Source organism: Emydura macquarii, unplaced genomic scaffold (assembly GCF_026122565.2).
Source record: "Emydura macquarii macquarii isolate MOO-44397 ecotype Brisbane River unplaced genomic scaffold, CSIRO-AGI_Emac_v2 contig_2205, whole genome shotgun sequence".
Taxonomy (NCBI): domain Eukaryota; kingdom Metazoa; phylum Chordata; order Testudines; family Chelidae; genus Emydura; species Emydura macquarii.
Window position 1 is genome coordinate 21,179,986 of NW_027132342.1, and position 19,750 is coordinate 21,199,735.

Sequence of the window (19,750 nt, forward strand, 5' to 3'; positions counted from 1 at the left end):
TTTTGAGGCAGACCTCATTTAATATTGCCCTGAATTGAAAGCTGACTTGTCTAACATTTCCCTATGCCCTTCCAGCTCAAAAATGGCTTGTTAACCATCCAAAGGGCAGCTGAGTTCATGAGGAGCAGATGGGAAGAGAAAAGGCTTTCAAGAAACCAGCACTGGATGCTAATGAATTTGCTAATCACATCCTGTATCCAACCTCCTTTGCCTAGGCAAATTAATTGAAAAAGTGGCCATGACTAGACTAACACAGCACCTAATCTGCTCCTGCTGCCTGGACTCTCCTTCACAATAAGGATGCAGCCCAAAACCCTGTCATAAAGAAGGCTGTGGTAGCACTGATAAATGATCTTCCTATTGCTGTAGAAGTCGAACTTTGGGGGTCATGCTGCTGGATTTATGGAAGGTTTCCATATAGTTGATCTCTCACCTCCAGATACTTGCTGACACACATCCAGATCCTGCAGGAGTGGATGGGGTAACATTATATTAGCTTTTATCCTTCAGTCCAAGCAGCTCCAAGAGTGGCAAAGAGTTCCTCATCCTCAAGAGTCCTCCCATGCAAAGTCACAATCAGGATCAACCCGGTCTCTTCCCCTTTTCCAAGTGTGTATTATGGGGAATCCCATGGGCTTGTGCCTCTTCATGTATCTGAGGCATGCGTGACTATCTTACTGTGCTAGTGCACATCCCTTGTGACTCATTGCTTGCTTTTAATAAGGGTGGGCCCACTACAATCAGTGCAATGACAGGTCAATGCAATAGAAATCCAGTAGGTGGCAGCAATTTGCCTTTTTTTTCATACATCTGTGCTATTACTCAGCTGTGGCAAAAGGTGGCTGTCAAGGGACAGAGCTGGCTCAGAGCAAGAGGAAAAGACAGAGAGACTGAATCAGAGTGGTGGTGGGAGGGGAGAATACAGGCATGAAGATTGTTATTAATGAGAGGGCAGGTGTGAACTTTAATCTGGTCAAGGGGGAGTGGGTGTGAAATCCCTCAACCCAAAAGAGTGTACTTTGAGGAAAACCTACAATGTCACCTTCCCCTGGGGACAGGGCAGAGGAGTAATTGGCTGGATTACTATTAAAATCTATTTAGATTAGATTACTATTAAGTGAGATAATACAGTCGTGTCCCCATGTGAGGTATTGATAAAGTGAGAGCTGAAATTGCAAGGAGCCCTGGTTTAAATGTGTGTAAAGCACCTCTCAGACCATCCCATCCTCTCCTCAGCAAGTGTAATACAAACATGTGTCTCGCACTGTAATAAACTCCTCCAAAGGAGCACCTGCAAAATCAGTGCAGTGCAGCATTTGTTCCTAATTGACACCCTCTGATGCTAGCTCTCTAATTAAGTGCAGCTCCAGCACAATTGCTTTGGGTCTGAATGGTAAAAAATGAATGTAAGAGCTGGCAAAAAACACCAGACTGGCAGCAGCTGGTGTCTGAAATTCAAAAGAGGCCACATTTTCCCTTCCCTTATAAGTAGGGTGACCAGACAGCAAGTGTGAGAAATCAGGATGGGGTGGGGGGAAATAGGCACCTATATAAGAAAAAGCTCAGAATATCGGGACTGTCCCTATAAAATCGGGACATCTGGTTATCTTATCCATAAATGCCCATCTGCAGCATTGGAATTGGTCAGCTGGCATAACTTCTCTTTGTGAAATTGCCTCAGGCTCCATCTTGACCTTGGCCTGGATGAGGGGGGTGTGGTCTGAATACAGACCTAGATGCAAGTGCTTTAGAATAGAGGTCCTGACTCTGACTCCAACTCCCATCCCCACAATCTGTGTTTTCTCATCTGACAAATAGGAGTAACAGTGGTTACCTTTACTTAGTTTACATGTGCATGTGCTTTGAAGATGTTATAATCTTGCAAACGAAGCTGGGTTGGGTCTGAAATGTACTTGGATGAGCCACCTAATAAAATCCAGGTAATGCAGGGGATACAGTGGTTGCTATGTCACAACCATAAGATTTTGGCATCATCACAGATACTGTGTTTGGAAGAACATACTGGGTTGTCTGTGATCCAATAACCTGCATCAAGAAGGAAAGACTCTGCATTCTCCTTATCACAGGACTTAGATAGCTTTCAAAGGGATGATGTTTGGTGTGAACCAATGACCTTGAGATATTTTTAATTTTGGGGAGAATAAAAATGAAGTTCCTAAAAATCAAGGAATCTCAAAGTGTTCCAGAGACTTAGGAGGCAAAATGGAGCTATCATGGCAGTGTGAGAACTCTGAAAGGTCAGATTAAAGTTCTAACTTTCTTAATGTAACCCTTTTGCCGACACAGAGCTGGCAGCAGTAAAGGGCCGGGTTCTATTTAGGGGTTCCTGTCAATGTTACAACACCAAAATGGCTTGAACCCCCACCCAGTCACCTGGGAAATCACACACTATTCCCTGGGCACCCCCAAAAGGCAACACCTCCCCTCTCGCAAGCACAGAGTCTGAGTGTAGAAAGTAAACCATTTTAATAAAAAGAAGGAAGTACCACAGCACTGATTTGGGAAAACAGTGCAAACAGAATTCATAAACACAATGAGCAGGGTACACGGGGCATGTCCTTCGCTTCTCCTGTCTCACTTTCCCCTAACCACCTCTCAGTCGCAGGGCACGACCATACCCCTCTGCTGGCTCCTGCCAAACGTGGGGCACAACCATGACCATCCCCCTCTGCTGGCTGTCAGTCTCTCAAGGTTTCCCAGTTCTTTAGCGACTCCACCTTCAATGATTTCAGCTTCCAGTGATTTCAGCTCTCAGTTCATGGAAAACCCTCTGCTGACACAGGAGCATTGTCCCTGCTTTTTTAACAAAACAAAAGACTCCAAGAGGAATCATTAATTCAATCTTTTAACAATGGAAGGAGATAGCCTGGTCCTCCTGTTGAAGCTGCACCAGCCCTCACTAAAGGCTGCCCTAAACCATGGATTGACTAAGCACAGTTCTGCTGCCATTTGTTTATACAATAGGGGGACAACATTTCATTACCTCTGCAATTAACACTAAAGTGATTTGTAACCCAAGACCAGCCAGACTGACCATTTCCCATCATACTCAGCACCTACGTGTGTCGTGCAGATACAGTGCAATCATGCTGAGCATCTAGTTGTACTCACGCAAATACAGAGCCCATGCAAATAAAGTGCCCCCCTCTTTCAGCTGGCTGAGCAGGGGAGGGCCACTCAGACCTTGCTTACATCAACTAACCTAAAGCCAACAAATGTCACTTTCAACTTGACTCCAATTTGAAGGTGGAAACTGATCCTCAAAGTGGGGGACTTGTCCGGAGTCGCAGACCCCGACCTGTAGTGGGGAGCAGAGTGCAATGAGTTAAACGTTGGTATGGTAGAGCAGGGTGAGGTGATGCATGCCTGTGCAAGTTCTCAAGCAGGTAGTTAGCTCGTCCCGCCCTCCTATTCCCTTTCTGTTGTCTCGCAATTTGTTCATTCAACTTTTATCGTGTTTTTTGTTTTATTTTGTGTTACTTTTCTCCAATGAAATAGTACAATTTTGTCGTTGCTTTTGCTACTTAGAAAAAATGCTGCTGCTGATCTGCTTAAAAAATATTGTCTTAAATTCTGTTCCTGCTTGTTGCTGTGATGCTGGCAGGCCAGGTTCTAGCTCATGCCAAGGTCCCCATGTCTGAGCTGGACACTAACAGATACATAGCTAGAATCTGTCATGCTCACTTGTGGGTTTATAGTGATAAAATAGGTATTAGAATTATAGTATAGTATTAAGACTTTATTGAATGCTTTGTGAGTTGCTGCATGCTTTGCTGTTTGTCAGAGGCTGGGAATGGCCGACGGGATGGATCACTTGATGATTACCTGTTCTATTCATTCCCTCTGAAGCACATGGCATTGGCAACTGTCAGAAGACAGGATACTGGGCTAGATGGACCATTGTTCTGACCCAGTATGGCCATTCTTATGTAATATCTGTGTTCCATATTGTAATGTAATATTTGAGCAGGTGTAATGTGAGTCTCTATGACTGTACAATTCACCATACAGGAGAGGGACATTAATTAGTATGAGAAGCTGCCCTTCTACAAAAATTATGCCCCCCCCCATTAAAAAAAAAAAAAAAAAAGAGGAGACCCATCAATACCAAACAGGCTATGGGCAGGCCATACAACTTGCATTTCTTATCTAGATTGAGAAACCTTCCACAAAAGCACTAACAACTCTTATTCTTCTCTCCTCCACTTGAAGATGAGTCATGGATATAAGTGGGTTTCTCCCCTCAACTGAGTTTGCAGCAGAGAGCACATGGCAGGAAGGGGAGAAAACCCCAAACAAAAGGAATAAGGTATCTCTATTCTGCTTGGACTTTGGGGAGAGTAAGGTGTTTCAAGGCATAAGCAAGAGATCCTCAGCTGTGTAGCTGATTATAAAATTCGATATTACCTTTTGAAACCTAAGACTATAACTCTTGTGTGTCTATGTTTGCTTACTTTAACCCTATAAATACCACTCTAATTTCCTTTTCCAAGTTAATAAATCTTCATATAGTTTATTGTAGGATTAGCTACAAGTGTTGTCTCTGGTGTAAGACCTAAAGTGCAATTGACCAGGGCAAGGGACTCTGGTCCTTTGGAATGAAGAGCAAACTGAATATTGCTGGGATTCTTGGTGTCAGGGGCCATCTATCACAGAGATACGCTCACCTGCATGGCAAGACAGACTGGAGTACCCAAGGGGACTGGGTGTGACTCTGTGTTACAGCTGTTAAAGGGCCTGAGGAGTTTGAACTTGATTGGTGGAATCTAAGTTTAGAACTCTCAACAAAGGTTTGTTCCCTGGTTTTTAACAGGTTGCCTTGGGGTTTTCACTCATGCTGTTGCTTCACTTTTGGAAGCGTTACAGCTGGAATTATTATTATTAACATATAGGATACTACCACGACATAATTTAACAGTAAATTCCTTTATTAAATCTAAAGGTATTTCTACAGGTTTCGAATGGTATCTCTACAATTGCTGTAAGCATGCTTAAAAAGCCTAAATAATAAGCAATTTACTACATCCAAACAATAACAAAACATATATAAGCATTTGATTAAAATACTTACAAAAAGGCTAAATAAGAGTTGCTTAGACCCGTACAGATTGGCTCCAACTGGATAGGGCAGGTATTAGCAATGAACCCAGAAAGAGTTTACTTCTGTATACCCTTTAACAAACTAGAGATGTCATTGCCAGTTATTGGACCTTAGCTAAAGCCAGATGAAGCAGGTTGTTTTTTTAAATACATTAAACAAACTTATATAGCCAATTATTTACTGTTTCATTTCTATTACTTCAGCCCAAACCTTAAATAAGGCAACAATGGATTATGGGGGTTATTACAAGTTTAGCACAATAATTCTTCTTTCTCATGATATCGTTCTTTTTGGTCACATGCTTTGGGGCTATTGCTCATGCTAATATCCCAACTCAGTTTAAAACCTTAGTTCACCCAGGTCTAATGTGAACCTATTTTCCTACACAGCTGCTCTGTAGTCAGGAACTATGAGACTGGTATAAATTATGTAGCTCCACTAAAGTTGATGGAACTTATGCTGATCTAAACCAGCTGGGGAAATGGCCCTGTATTCTGGGGCATTACCTTCTCCTCCCAAAAAAATTATCATCTCCTCTCTCTAAAATAAAATATCAGGATGAACCTAAAAAAAATTCTCCATGTTTTTCCAGTGGCCAGTCATGATATCAACTGCTTATGTTGTCATGCCTGCTGTTAAGTAGAAGGCAGGAGGTACCTACATCTAATGCCCTCGGTGAATTTACAGAGCTCTTTACCTCCACTTCTTTGAATAACAATGGAACTACTTGAATTTCCCCTACCCCATCTAGGAGTCACTCTAACTTCTCTCAGCAATAAATGAGCAGTAGAGGAAAATTCCCTCACAATGTGTCAGTCTGTGTAACCCTGTATATGGATGAGAGGTATCAGAGTTACAAACCCAATCCTATGAGATAGCAAATGGTAGCAGTAGCTTTATCGCACCAGACTGTTGTGTAGTTTATTGAATGGGATCTCCTCAGAGGACTCCATTGGCCTTGTAGAATTTTCTCATACAGCATCCTGGGAACTGGAAGAGCATGCTGATTTTCCTTAGAGTAATGAGTGGCGATTGTCTATTTGGATGCATTAATAGGTAGCAGGTTTAAAACAAACGAGGAAGTATTTCTTCACACAGTGCACAGTCAACCTGTGGAACTTGTAGCCAGGGGATGTTGCGATTACCAGAACTATAACAGAGTTAAAAAATGAGCTAGGTAAGTTCATGGAGGATGGGTCCATCAATGGCTGATAGCCAGGGATTCAACCCCTTGCTCAGACTGTCTAGCCTCTGTTTGCCAGAAGCTGGGAATGGATGGCAGGGGATGTATCACGTGATTATTGTCTCTTCTGTTAATCCCTCTGAAGCACCTGACATTGGCCATTGTTGGAAGACAGGATACTGGGCTAGATGGACCATTGGTCTGACCCAGAATGGCTGTATTTATGCTGTGAGTGTATCCTTTACAATCCCTTCCATGGCACATCTGAAAGACCCTTCTCCTTCTTTTCTTTCCTAATTCCACATCAGAGTTTTTTGTTTCTCTTTTAGGGTTCTTGCTTTCCTAACGTTTTTCTGAGAAAGCTTTTAACTCTGTTTATTGATGTGGTAATTGATCTTCTGACAGTGCAGCCTTAGATGCTTCTAAGCAGTTTCAGTTGGCTCAAATTAAAAAGTGCACAGTTTCTCAAGTCAGCTGTGAAACCAAGATTCTGGCTAATTGCAGGAACAGAGGAATCAACGTCTGATGAGATCAGTGGCCTATCTGGTCCAGTATCTTGTCTCTGACAGTGGCCGGTACCAGACTCCTTAGAGGGAGGTGCAAAAATCCCATTCTAGACAATTATGGAATAACCTGCCCATAGGATATTTTCTTCCTGATCCCTGTCAGTTAGTAATTAGTTTATATATATTGGGGAAGAAAACTTTATATCCCATTAAAAAAATCCTGTCTAATGTAACTGTGGATGTTTATATTGTTCATATAAATGCTTTATTTGCATGCTAAACTCCTATGCTCAATATCTTGTGGCAATAAGTTCTATGGGTCAAATGGATGTTGTGTAAAAAGTATTTTCTTTTTATCAATTTCCTTTTTAAATTTTAAATTCCCTTTCAGTTGTATTGAATATCCTTGTTCTTGGATTAGAGAGTAAATGTGCCTTCTCTACCATTCTTTATTTTGTATTTCTCTGTCACAACCTCATTTATTCATCTTCTCTGTAAACCAGACAGCTCCAGTGTTTCTAATCTCTCCTCATTCTAGAGTTTCTCCATGCCTCTGATAATTTTTGTCACCCATCTCTGAACCATTTCTTTTTCTGCTATATCTCTTTTGAGATGAGGATGGAATCCCAGCTCCAATTAAGTCAATCAGGCCGGAATTTCACTTGAGATGCTCAGAATTGAACACAGTATTTCTGGTGAGGACGTATCATTGATTTATATACTGGCATTATATTGTCATTATTTTCTCACACATTCTTCATACATTTAAATTCTTTACTCTTTTGCTTTTGCCTTTGCCAATAACAGTTACCACAGTATTCAGGACATTCTGTGATTGTAGTAGAGAAAATACCTGAATTCTGTGGTAACATTGATTCCTTGCCAAGGTGTTTGTAAAGATTTAAAGGACAGCCTTATTTATCATCAATAAGTTCTCTTGAGTCCTTTAGGATGAATGATGCAGAGGAAAGCTAATTTATTGCCCTTCTTGTAATTATCTCAAACAACTTTCCAGACAGAGAATGTGTTTATTTCGGCTAAGTGACTTTTGTGAGTTGTCACTGAAGTCCTTTGTGATCCAGAAAGAGTTTAGTCTGTACCAGGACCCCATACTGATATTGGCCTTGAAGATTCTACCAGACCCCAAACTGGTGATTCTTGTTGTTAGCTCTGACGATCAGGAAGACAGTCTTTCCTGTATGTAACCAGATCTACATTTAATTATGAGACAGCAAATGCTTGAAAAGATAAGATTTGCTTCAGCACAGCGATAGGTGGAACCATTCAAGAAAGAATCACTGGGGTAGGAGGAAAGTGCTTTCTTTTTTTCATACAGACTGAATCTGATGACAATCAAACATTGTGCCAGTCTGTATTCCTTAAATTTATGACCCAAGCCCCATCTGCATATCTGCCAATCACTTCCTCCATCCACCTACAGTACTATACCACAGGCCTAAAATATTTTATGTAGTACTGTAGTTACAAAGACGTAACTTTCGTAAATTCAAAACACACTTTCTGCACTCTACCCTAGATCATCTATTAGATTCCTGATGGAGTAAGACTAATGGCACTGTAGCCATTTCTCCTTACTGTGCAATGGAAACATTGTTCTAAATTAACTTTTGCAGATTTGAAAATAAATTTACGGTAAAAATGTTGGGGGGAAAAAAATCTCCTGGAAATAGTGAAATATGATCTTAGAAGGACAATGAATATGTCAAATAAAATAAATCTGAATGCAAACAGTTCTGCAATATATGAACCATTAATAAGCAGAGAACACTGAATAACTGGGTCTTCTGTAGAACTGGGTGAATTTTTTGGGTGGATAGTTGCCATTTCAGGTCATCCAAAACTGTTTTTGAAATTCGGTCAAAGAGAGTTTGACTTCAGAGAGGTTAGGGGGGAAAAGTGAAGAAAATAATTCCAGAAAAGTCTAAACATTTTCATTTTGACATTTTCAGAATGAAATATTTTAACTTTTTGTTTTGAAATGATGTTTCATTTAGAAATTGAACTAGATTTAACTAAACAAAAAACCCAAACATTCCCCAAAAGGGTTTTTTTTTTTAAATACCCCCCCAAAAAAAACCCCAAAAAACTAGACATTGCATTTTGGGTTGAACAAAATGTTTCATTTGACCCGTGATTTTTAAATTTAATTTAATTTAATTTGTATTTTTACAGTTTGGCCACCAAACTGAAAAATCAATTATTCGCTCAGCTTTAACCTTCTGTTTAGGTCTTGTGCAACTGGAGGTCATGGTAGGGAAAAGCATTTCTGGGGCAAGATGGGGTTCTTGACTGAAATGAGCCCAAACTCATCCCTTCTCTCTACTGCTGGAAACAAGTCCCATTTCTCTGAACATGCATAGCCAGATGATCCCATCCTGACAGCTGGGTGAGGAACCAACAATGGGATGAAAACCAGCAATGCATCAAACTGTGGGGGACTGCACTTAATTACTCTCACAAAGTAACCCTTAAATTGTTGCCAACTGATTAAGGTACTGGGGCGGGATTTGGAGATCTGGTATCATTTCCCAACTCTGCCAAACCTGTGTGACCTTTGGTAAGTCACTTAGGCCCCAATTCAGTAAAGCACATAAGCAGGTGCTTAAGTGCTTTGTTGAAATAGGGTCTTTATAGCTCTATACTTCAGTTTCCAGTCTGTAAAATGTGGATAATACTTACCCACTTCATCCATGTTTAACATACACTCAGATACCACGGTGAGCGGGGCCTCATGTGCAACTAGATTTTTTTTAAAAAGTGTGCTTAGCTTGTGTTATTATATTCTAAGTTAAAAAAGATTTGGGTGCTTTTTGGTGAAAATCCAGGGACCTGGGTTGGTGTGATGATTGAGGTCACTGATTATTTTATGTTTGTATCCCTACTGATTATAAGAGGGAGTTTTCATGTATCTAATGGGTGCACCAATATATCTCTCATCATACTGAGGAACAAATAAGAAGTGGAAAATGGAAAACCTTTCCCCTCTTCCTCCAAACCCAAAAGGCCCATATACTTTACACTTGGGCTAATGAGAAACAAAACTGTAAAACAACTTGGAGGGATATTTAGAGTGAACAGTTAGGCACTGATATCTGCAGAGATGAAAGTGCGTCAGCATAAATTAAATATTAGTTAGAACAATGCGTAGCTATTATGCATCTTGGGGGAAAGAGTGCCAATGAGAAATTGAGGAGTGGAAAAGCAAGATAACCCAAAAATAGCAAATAAGCTTTTTATCAGACTTCACGGTTCTGTATGGTATATGGTCAACTTCATTAGCATATCTTAATTACAAACTAGCCTATCATTTGTAGAACAAATTATACTGTAAGAAATTTTGGGGTTAGTAATAATTAATTTAAGCTTAAAAATGCAAACATTGTTCTAAAAAATTGCTGGGTATGTATTTTATATTGCATACGTAGCATTTTATTTCACACGTCAATTCTTTCCCTCTTAAACACATGCCCAGTAACTGTCATACATGATGCATACATACAACTTTAAAAAAAAGTACGCAATTACAATAACACGGGCTGCTTCACCTTAAATGGTCCCTTGAAATACGTGTTAATTACTTATGCTAAATAGTAAAAAGGGGAAAAGTAACCCGGCATTAACTTGGAAAACGCTGCAAGCAGGATTGACATGCATAAAACCATGAACAAAACACCCCCCCCCCCCCCCAGAGTACGTGGGGCAGTTTCCTTTTGCTCCAGGTTCTTAAGTCCAGCAACAAGAAGTTCCTTTAACGTGCCCCTTCTTTCACAGCTCCCCGCTCATAGGGTGTTGTCCTTAGTCAGGGCTGACCCAGAGTCTAGAGCTGCAGCTGCAGAGTTCACCTCCCACACTGGTTGGGAGGTAGGGGGAAAGAAGGCACCTTGCTCACACCACCTTCCGGCCACCCTGCTGGCAACTCGTTGCTCCGCAGGCTGTTCTGCCAGCCATTGTGCTGCTCACCATCACCTTCTGCTGCCAACTGCTTCTCCATTATGACCTCTGTAAGTCGGTCTCTTGAGGATCCCCCCAGCTCTCAGTGATTGTCAGCTCTTAGTGGGTGAATCTCAGCGCTGAAGCCGGGCAGGAGCGCTGTCCCTCAGTAGATCATTTCAGCTCAGTGAACACTTAACAAAAGACTCCTAATGGAATCTTAATTAGCTCTATCTTTGAACAGTAGGAGGGGGAGGATAAACCACAGCTGGGCATCTTAGACAGAGCCCACGCTTCCAGACAGGAATACCGATCAAATCCTGTCAACCTTCACAGGTCTCTGGCATCCGAGCCACTAACTTAGCCAGTTCGGTTCAGATGACAGTTTGACCCTTCAATCAGAACGGGCTAAGCACAGTTCTGCTGCCCTTTGCTCATACAATAAGGGGAACAACATTTCGTTACCCCTGCGTTTAACACTAGAGTGATTTGTAACCCATCACCAGCCAACATGGGCGGCTTATGAACCACTGGTTTGGGAAGGCTAGCCCCGGCCCCACCCCTTCCACCCAAAGCCCTGCCTTTCCACCTCCTCTCCCATCAGAGGTCCAGGGCCCCGCCCCAGGCAGCCCAAACACAGCCCAAACACCAGCCAAGTCAGCTGGGTAGGTCCAGTGCCAGAGTGCCCCAGCACTAGTGCTGGGTGGCCTGAATGCCCCTGGAGCCCTTGCCCCAGTGCTGCCCCGCACCGCCCCAACCCACCCTGGCAACAGTTGTTTGTGCCATTTAACAGCTGTGGGAATTAAGAATACACACAGAATAAAGGTAAATGTATTGCAATGCAATGTATTTACTAGTGGCTTTTAGAATCACAACATAGATCTTGAGCTAGAGTACCCACTTTGTTCGCCGGTAGCAGTAGCAGGTTGTTATTGTGTATTTGGGACAGGCACTGGGATGTGTGTGCAACAATCACTTTGTCAGAGAGTTGCACAACTCTTTGTTAGATAGCAGTACAGTGCTGGAGATCAGATTCCCTTAGCTCTTGAGGGAAGTTTCCTAGTGGCTAGAGCACATTAGGATTCCTGGGTGTTATTTTAATTAATGGTGCTTGACATGTACAGTGTTCATCCACTTGTGGGTCTCAAAATACTTTGTGAAGGTAAGTAGGCAGAAGTGGCTCTATTTTGCAGATAGCATAGCAAGCACATAGTTTGAACGAATGCATTCTGAGAGGCAGAATGGATCAGCTCTAGGTCTGCCGTATTAGAAGTCTGGATTCTTTTCACAGCTCTGTCGAAGTGACTTTATACAGATCCTCAGTACCTTAGCTATAGAATGAAGAAAATAATACTTGCCTATGTTGAGGTACAAGCCACTAATGAATAATAAGGGTTGTGAAGTGCACAGATCAGTTCTAGTCAATGGAAGAGGTGAGACACAAACTCATGGTCTCCTGGTTTCCATCCCTCACACCTTCTCTAGGCCAAAGAGTATTTTGATGGAAGAGCAGGCGAATGAGCTGTTTTGCCTGAGTCCCTTTTGGAGCTCTAACACTAGGCATATTGTACTATGCATACGTTGTCATGAGGAGGTTCACCGGAAGCCATTTGCAGTGCAGTTCAAAATTCAGAAAATGAAGAGCAAGCCTCTCACAAGGTCAACAGTATGTGTGCAAAAATGGTAGTTTTCTGCGGCATGTGACTTGACCAGATCTGGATGGTTTTTCATGAGAACAGCAAAAGGCACCTGACTGGCCCCAAGACTCCTTTTCTGCCAAATTTCACTGCCTGCTCCACAGTGATGATGGTAGAGATGTCCAAGGAATGGATTGGTTTTGGGGGGGGACGGGGGGGAATTAATGGTGGTGAAACTATTTGTTTTTCTGTAACATTGTGCTTGGAAACAGATGAACTATTTTTGCTCAGTTTTATTTATTGATTGATTTTATTTAAATCAACCTGAGGTAGAGATGCCAGCATGGAGAAGTTCAGCCCAGATGGCAAAAGCTTGTGAAAGCAATAAGCATCTGAAAATGGAGGGTTATAATGGAAAGTGTTAGGCAACTAGAGGCATGGCTCACTACTGTTTCTCCTAGAATAAAGTGGCCAAACCCAGAGACTTCATATCCAACATCATACCCATATCTCTACACTTTGATGGCTTGGCTGAAATGGATGCTGTATTGGAACCGATCCTGTCTCTGATTTTGCCACCCAAAGCCTAAATGATCATAGAATCATAGTATCGTAGGACAGGAAGGGACCTCAAGTGGTCTTCTAGTCCAGTCCTCTGCACTTAAGGCAGGATTAAGTGTTATGATGAGGGTTTACGAAGCCAAACTCCAAACTTCCTTACATGTTCACTGTAGAGATGATGCAAAATCAAAATGTTTTAACTTAAACCCTTCTCCCCAAGTTGATGGCTCAGATTAACTGGAATCTGAATTCAAAGGGTCTGATTCTAGCTGTGGTTTTATAATTCTAGCTGTGGTCTTCTCAATCCAGTTTCTGACTGTGTCTCTGTATCTCCCTGACTTAAGGACCTTTCAAGTGATACTTGTTTTGCAGAGCACTGTGAAGCTGGGCATGAAAATGGTAAATTTCCCCCTTTTCTCCCCTCACCGCCAGCTTTGACACTTGCTCCCCAGCCTCTCCCATGGTGCTGACTACAGTCTGTCCCTGCTGGGTGTGAGCACTTCTTCCCCAGCAGGGACAGGAGAGAGGAGTATCCTCTTTTATTGATATGAAAACAGAAATTGCTAGATATGGCCACGTTAACAGGCACAGTAACTAATACCAGGCCTTAGTGGCAGTCAGGTCTTAGCAAATCTTTCAATGGATGCACGGCAAAAAAATGGACTGCTCTGAATTTTGGCCCCTTGCTGCTCACTTTGGAGGCCTCCACTATGCATCTGGGTTTAATTTGCCAAACTTGGGTGCTTAAAATGAGGTAGTTGAATCAGTGGCCGGACTTCCTGAAATGCTGAGTAACCACAGGCTTCGAAAGCAGCTCATAGGTTTGCAAAATGGACTACCGGCTCAGGTCTCTAAATGTGGATTTAGGTGCTGTTTTTTGTAATTAATGTTTGAAAATGTTGCTGTTGATCTCAGGAAGGGGGGGGGGGGAAAGAGAGAGAGTGAGAGAGAGAGAGTCAGAGCATGCGTGCATGCGTGTGTGTGTGTGTCCTGCTTCCTTAAGGCTGGTGCAAGGCAGCTTAAGTTGACCACATAGGAGGTGTTCCACATCTTGCAGGACTGAGCCTCTTTCTTGTTTGGCTAAATGCACTTGTTCATGGATTGTGCACACACTTATGGCACCATGGAAACGATGACAAAATATTGCATGAATTAATCTACATTCTTCTTGTTATCCACATCAGTTCAGACACTAGGAGAACCAGGCGTTGTGGGATCTGGAATCCCACACCCACACAGGTACCATATTAAGGATATAGTTAAGTTTAGAGTGGCTATGCACTACATTTCATGGCTCCACTATCCTCACTTTGGACACACCCATAAACCATAAGAACTACTCATATTTCTTGTGACATGATAGGTTAAAAGATAGAAGGGACTACTATCATCATCTAGTCCAACCTCCTGTATAATACAGGCTATAGGACTTCCCTGAATCCACTCCTGTTTGAACTAGAGTATATCTTTTAGACAAAATCCAAGCTTGCATTAAAAATTGCTGGGGATGGAGAATCAACCAATGGATAAGCCTTGAGCCCAGGGCAATATCAGAGTGTGACTGAAAGTTTCTTTGCCAGGAATAAAAAACAATCAACCTCAGCCCATGAATTATTATTTCCAGAAAAAATGTGTCTTGTGCTGCTCTGCAAAATTGAAAAACATCGTTCTTGGAGCAAAGTCAGCCATGAGTCCCTAACGTTAGGCTCCAATCCAAATCCAGTGCCGAGTCCCGGTGACAGTCGCTCTCCGGGGCCCAGTGGATAAGACTGAATAATTAGGTGTCCCAGAAGTCAGTTTTAACAAGCATGCTTCCCACTCGCTTCTAGAGAGGTATTGGTTGAGGACACCCCTCGCTCCCTGGGCTGACTTTTCCCTCTTCTGCGTAGACTGAGCCACATAAAAAGCCCATGAAATTGACAGTAGATGGATGCAGGGCCGGCGTGAGGGTGTAGCAAGCAGGGCAATTGCTCTGGGGCCCCACACCAGGGGGGCATCCTGTGAAACTAAGTTACATCATATCTACAGACGTACTGTGGGTAAATGTAATGTGAGTATTACAGTAATTTAATCTCTAAAAGTGGAAATAAATCACAGTAAAGCAGAGGTTTCCAAACTGTGGGGCGCCCCCCAGGGACCTGGTGGAGCATTTAGGGGGTTAAGCAGGAACACCAGGCAGCTCTGGTTTCAGATCCAGGCAGCGGGGCTCAGGCTTTGGCTTCAGTGGCTGGGGCCCCATTCCTTAGTTTCTGCCTTGGGCCCCAGCGAGTCTAATGCTGGCCCTGGCTGGATGGGGAGAAGCTGCTGCTCACAGCCCTCCATGCCAATCACAGTAGCTGAGTAGGAAGGCAGTCAGTTTTCTAAGCAATAAAACAAATGACAAGGTGTATATTTATCCCAGATACCCACATACTTTGGATGAGTTGTGGAACATAGGAATTGTCATATCGAATCAGATCACTGGCACATCTAGTCCAGTATCATGTCTCTGACAGAGTCTAGTGCCAGATGCTTCAAAGGAAGCTGCAAAACCCACAATAATACACTTCGCCAACTGTGCAGCGCTGTAAATAGGGAGTGGAAGTAGAATTCCTTCTTGATTCCTCAAGCTATCAACTCGCACTCCAATTGCTCTTATTATCTTAGCTGGCATGATTACAAATGTAAACTATAAGATTATACAGCCTTTTACAAAACTCCGTACAGCAGCAGTATATGTCTTCCTGGCTCCTGGGACCAGAATATTCCATAGGCTGTGTGTGTCTTGCATGTAGAAGTATTTTATTTGTATGTCCTAACTTTCCTCCTCTGAATAGTCCTAGGGTTAAATTCACCCCAGGTGTAATTCCACTAGACAGTGGAATTACTCAAGGGATAAATCTGGCCCCTAGTCTTTTTAATATCTTCTCATATAGAAGCCCTTTATGTCTCTAATCATTTCCATCACCCCTTCCTGCCCCTTTTCTATTTCTGCTGTCTTCTTGGCTAAGATATGACCAATCCCTGACCACAGTGTTAAAGGTAAAGGCAGGCCATCATTTTATATAATGGCACTATCATGTTTGCTGCATTATTCTCTGTCCCCTGGTTAGTACAGCCCAGTAAGTGATTCATATTTTTGGAACTGCCACTGTACATTGAGCAGGCATCTTCATCATGTCAGCAACAACAGGCCCTAGCTCTCTTTCCTGAGAGTTTACAAATAATTCAGAACCCATCAGTGTGTACACACAGTTCGAACTATTCTTTCCAGTGTGCATTACCCATTCATCTAAGATTAGTGTCATCTGCCATTGTTACCCAGTTAACTGTAAGCCATCTCTTTAGATCGTCCTAGAGGTCCTCACAGTCTTCCCTAGTGTTAATTAATGAAATACTCTCTAATCTCTCCTCTTGTGTTTTATTAATACAGATATTGAAACCCCATGCTCTTTGCACTGGTCCCTGGGACATCCCATTATGTTAACTTCTTTCTTTGCTGGGAAGTTTCTATTTAGTCTGACTTGTCCTTGCTAGCTCTCATATCAATTTCTGATACAGGATAGAAATGCCCCACAAGTCCTTTGCTAGCTTCTTGTCAGACTTTATCAGAGGAGCTCTCACGAATGCCATTTAGTCTGGCTGAGTCTTGGCGTTCAGATATTGAATGGTATGTGCTGTTCAGGAAGAGAGAAATAAAGATAAATGTGGTGGAATAGCATTGTATATCAGTGGCAAGGTAGACTGTAAAGAAATTAGAAGTGATGGAATGGATAAAACAGAATCTGTTTGGGTCAAAATAACTTGGGGAAAGAAAGGTAATAGAAGTGCTACTGGGATAGTGGTTGGGGTATGCTACAGACCCTCAGGATCTGATTTAGATATGGATAGACATCTCTTTAATATTTTTAATGATATAAATACTACTGGGAATCATATGATCATGGGAGACTTTAGTTTTCCAGATATAGATCGGAGGACAAGTGCTACTAACACAGGCACCTGGTGAACTACCCATTAGGGGAGGTTAGCCTATGGCTCCTCCCCTTCCGCCTGAGGCCACACCCCTTTCACGCTCTCCCTCGCCGCCGGCTGGAGCTGCCCTCCTACTGAAGCTGGAGGAGGAGCCCTGTCCCACTCCAGAACCAGGTTGCCCCGAGTCCCAACAGGGCGGCCCCAGTGCCAGGTGGCCCAAGCCGCCCCAAATCCTCCTGGCCAGCAGCCCCAACCCCAGCCAAGTGACCCAAGCCTCATGTGGCCCCAGCCACACTGGGGAACCGGCTGGGAAGCCCGAGCCACATCTGCCTCCAGCCCCAGCCTCCCAGGAGCACTGGCCAGCTGGCCCCAGCTGTGCCTGCCGGCAACCCCAGCCAACCCGGAGCACCAGCCAGATGGTCCAAACGGGTGGCCCAGACCAGTAGCTGGTTCACCTTCCTCCATCCCCAGCGCGTCCGGGGCAGTCTGAGGGAGATGCTGCAGCGCCGGTGATGCAGCAAGAGGGGGTGGGGCCACTCCTTGCTGTTTGGGAAGGCTAAGCCTTCCCCAGCCTCTGCTACCCAGCGCCCATGGCTACTAACAATCATAGGGTCCAGTTATTCCTGGATGTGATAGCTGATAGATTTCTTCACTAAATAGTCACTGAGAAAACAAAAGATGATGCCATTTTAGATTTAGTATTGGTAAGAAGTGAGGACCTCCTAGAAGAACTAGTTGTAGAAGACAACCTTGGTTTGAGTGATTATGAGATAATTCAGTTTAAACTACATGGAAAGATAAAAAAATAGGTCTGCAACTAGGGTCCTTGATTTCAAATGGGTAAATTTTTTAAAAAATTAAGGGAATTGGTTAAGGAAGTAGACTGGACTAAAGAACTCAAGTATCTGAATGTGAAGAAGGCGTGGAATTACTTCATTTTAAGTCAAAGTTGCAGAAACTCTCTGAAACCTGCATCCCAAGTAAGTAGAGATAAAGAAGTGCTATTACCCTTATCCATATATTTTCCCTTTCCTTGGGATGCAGGCTTCAAGATAGTTCCTGCAACTTTGACTTGAAGTAATTCCAAGCCTCCTCCACCTTTAGATCCAGTCCACTTCCCCAACTAATTCCCTTAATTTTTTAAAGTTAGCCCTTTTGAAGTCAAAGACTCTAGTCACAGATCCATTAACAGACACTAGATGGGGAGGCTCTGATTTACTACAGTGAATTTTTTCCCAGGTGTCTGGCTGGTGGGTCTCACTGACAGGTTGAGGGTCTAACTGATCCCTGTATATGGAGTCAGGAAGAAATTTTCCCCCATATGAGATTGGCAGAGACCGAGGGAGGGGAGGACCTTCCATTGCAGCATGGGGAATGGTTCATTTACTGTCTTAAACTAGAGTAAACGGTGAATTCTCTGTGACTTGAAGCCTTTAAATCAAAATTTGAGGACTTCGGTAACTCAGACAGAGCTTGGGGTCTATTACAGGAGTGGGTGGGTGAGGTTCTGCGGCCGATGATGTGCACGAGGTCAGACTAGAATCACTAAATGATCACGATGGTCCCTTCTGGCCTTAAAGTCTGAGTCTATAATTTCATATCTTGAGTTGGTCCATCACTTCTTTATTTGATGCCTTTACCTCCTAGCAATACTTCACTTCTACTGCCTGCAAAGTGTGTGCCTGGGGTGTGTTCCTTATCTCTGCGGTGAGGTCTGAGGCAAAGAAAGCATTTTGCCTCTCTGAAATCTCCTTATTCTCTTTGAATGCATCCTAGCAATTTACCAGTTCCTATGACTTTCTTCCTTCTGTTGTATTTAAAGGATTTCCTATTTGTCCTGATACTCTTAGCTATCTGGGCCAGTTCTCTTCTTAGCCCTTTTAAGGCCTGATTGAAAGCCTACCGAAATCATAGAAAGCCTTTCAATAGGCTTTGAATTAATGCCTTACCAGCCAAAGTTTGTGTACCAGTATATTAACCTCTCTTGGGCATTGATTCCCATTTGACAAAGAATGCTTTTTGGACCACATGTAACACAGGTTGCTTCTCACCTTTTTAGCTCCCTTTTTTTAGGGTGCTCATATATCTGTGACTCTTACCGAATGTATTATACTAACCCAGTATCCTAGGTGGTTCTGTAGCTCTTTGTTTCCTAATGTAGCAGGGACAGAGGCAAAATGATGAGGGTTCAATGGATGTCTCAAGTGTTTGGAATGGAGATCACTCCTTTGGGTTGCGTTACATGGCAGTGACTTTGGTTTAATCCAAACTGGCACCAGCTAGGGAAAGACTCCAGCTGCATTCAGTTTGTGACATGTTCAAAGCAGTAAACTCAGAGATAAAACCAAACAGCATAGCCCCTATGTTTCCCCACAGCCCCCTTTCCAGGTTTGTATGCAGCACAATACTCTGCCTGTCACTCCCCCCCTCTGGGACTAACTACCCTCTCCTTTTACAGGTGTTCAGCCTAAACAGGTTGAGTTGCATGGAATTAGCTCACAGCCAGCAGAGCTCTCTGAGCTGGGTTGGCAGCAGGGTTGCCAACCGTCTGTAAATTTATGGATAGTCAATAAAAAAAGTACAATTTTAACACTGTCCATAAATCCGTAAATAAATGAAAATGTCCGTGAAATTGGGTAAAAATAAAACATATTGTATTTTGTCATTGATTGTCATCGTTCAGAATCAGTTCTTGTATCTTAAAACAACACTGACCATGACTTTATCAATTTCCGGTTTTCTGTTATTGCACACGCCCAAAGAACCTAACTGATCAATTAACTGCAGCTAAAACAATTGCATAATTCCGAATTCCTGCGTACAGAATATCATGAGC

General features: G+C 42.8%; 1 long non-coding RNA gene across 1 annotated transcript in view; it reads left to right on the top strand.

Annotated features, from left to right (window-relative positions):
• LOC137160491 (uncharacterized) overlaps positions 1-19,750 on the top strand; it is an 87,910-nt gene that overhangs the window by 19,697 nt on the left and 48,463 nt on the right. The window lies entirely within an intron of this gene.